Source organism: Chiloscyllium plagiosum, unplaced genomic scaffold (assembly GCF_004010195.1).
Source record: "Chiloscyllium plagiosum isolate BGI_BamShark_2017 unplaced genomic scaffold, ASM401019v2 scaf_5931, whole genome shotgun sequence".
Taxonomy (NCBI): Eukaryota; Metazoa; Chordata; class Chondrichthyes; order Orectolobiformes; family Hemiscylliidae; genus Chiloscyllium; species Chiloscyllium plagiosum.
In genome coordinates, this window is record NW_025212540.1 from 13,586 (window position 1) to 15,572 (window position 1,987).

Below are 1,987 nucleotides of genomic sequence, written 5' to 3' on the forward strand. Positions count from 1 at the left end.
AACCTTTGCGATAAATTCTGTGTCTTACGATCTTATATTCCACTATCACCTGAAGAAGGAGCAGAGCTCCGAAAGCTAGTGCTTCCAAATAAACCTGTTGTACGATAACCTGGTGTTGTGTGATTTTTAACTTTGTTCACCCCAGTCCAACACTGGCGTCTCCAAATCAAGATTGATGAAGGCAGATGGGTGAATGTGATCTGTAAGTACTTCGGTAAGACTTTCAACAAAGTTCTGCATGGTAGATTAGGTCACATGGAAACCAAGGAGAACTAGTCATTTGGACAGAGAAGGTTGGAGACAGAGGGTGGTGATGGATGGTTGCTTTCCAGACTAGAGACCTGTAACCAACGGTGTGACACAGTGATCGAAACTGGGTCCATCGCTTTTTGTCATTTATATAAACGATTTGAATGTGACCACTGGAGGTATAGTTAGTATATTTGCAGAAGACACCGAAATTGGAGATGGAGTGGACAGCGGCGAAGATGCTCTCAGAGTATCACTAGACTTTGATCAGATGGGTTACTGGGCTGAGGAGTGGCAGATGGAGTTTAATTTACATAAATGAGAGGTGCTGCATTTTGGAGACGCAACAGGGCACTTAACATATGCACTTAATGGTCCTGGGTAGCGTTGCCGAACAAAGAGACCTTTGGCTGCTGGTCCACAGATGTTTGAAAGTGGAGTCACAGGTAGACAGGGGAGTAAAGAAGGTGTTTGGTATTTAGATTTTGACATAAACTTCATTGTCACGTGTTCCCGAGTACAGGAGTACAGTGAAATGTGTGCAATGTCATCAAACACAGCGCCATCTCAATCCAAAGGTACCTCAATACAAAATATAGGTATACGTAGATATGCAAAAATTCAGTTAGAAGGAAAGCATTACTGTGTTTTTTAGTATAAATAGAAAAATCAAGAAATAAATGTAAATGTTAACATTATAGTCCTTCGTATTGTAAAGTGGAACAATGAAGGAATAACAGTAAAAGTTGCCCAGTGTTTCTGAAGTGCACTCCCTGTGAAGGCTCGATCCCCTTTGCTTGGGCCCGCTGTTTGGGAAACCTCCATCTCCCTGCTCTCGATACTGCAGATGCTGGGGGTAGGGGTGGGGAGTATCTCCCTCATCGACATTTTGGGGTTGGTCTGACCATGTTACGCTTGGGCCCATAGCCACATCCACGCCCCAGATGGCCATCTGACAGCCATCAGGACCCACGGCCGCTGGCACACTTCCCACAATGCATCACCACTGCTGCCTCTTGCCAGAACTCCAGAAGGGAAGGGAAAAAATGCCAGAAGGAGAGAGAGGGAAAAGAAATATGGCCAGCCTGGAGCAGACGGACTGAAGGTGCCTGTTTTGTAATCTTGGATAACTTGCTCACTCTCTCCCTCACACTGCCGGGTCCCACATTCTCTCACCTTCACACTGCCGCTCCCACTCTCTCTCTCCCTCACACTGCCCGCTCCCACTCTCTCTCTCCCTCACACTGCTCGCTCCCACTCTCTCTCTCCTTCACACTGCCGCTCCCACTCTCTCTCTCCCTCACACCGCCCGCTCCCACTCTCTCTCTCCCTCACACTGCCCGCTCCCACTCTCTCTCTCCCTCACACTGCCCGCTCCCACTCTCTCTCTCCCTCACACTGCCCGCTCCCACTCTCTCTCTCCCTCACACTGCCCGCTCCCACTCTCTCTCTCCCTCACACTGCCCGCTCCCACTCTCTCTCTCCCTCACACTGCCCGCTCCCACTCTCTCTCTCCCTCACACTGCCCGCTCCCACTCTCTCTCTCCCTCACACTGGCGCTCCCACTCTCTCTCTCCCTCACACTGGCGCTCCCACTCTCTCTCTCCCTCACACTGGCGCTCCCACTCTCTCTCTCCCTCACACTGCCCGCTCCCACTCTCTCTCTCCCTCACACTGCCCGCTCCCACTCTCTCTCTCCCTCACACTGCCCGCTCCCACTCTCTCTCTCCCTCACACT

At 50.5% G+C, this 1,987-nt stretch overlaps 1 long non-coding RNA gene across 1 annotated transcript in view; it reads left to right on the top strand.

Annotated features, from left to right (window-relative positions):
- LOC122547409 overlaps positions 1-1,987 on the top strand; it is a 15,000-nt gene that overhangs the window by 4,268 nt on the left and 8,745 nt on the right. Inside the window, exon 2 of the long non-coding RNA XR_006310993.1 lies at positions 849-854. This is a non-coding gene — a long non-coding RNA (uncharacterized LOC122547409). The remainder of the gene's footprint in view (positions 1-848; positions 855-1,987) is intronic.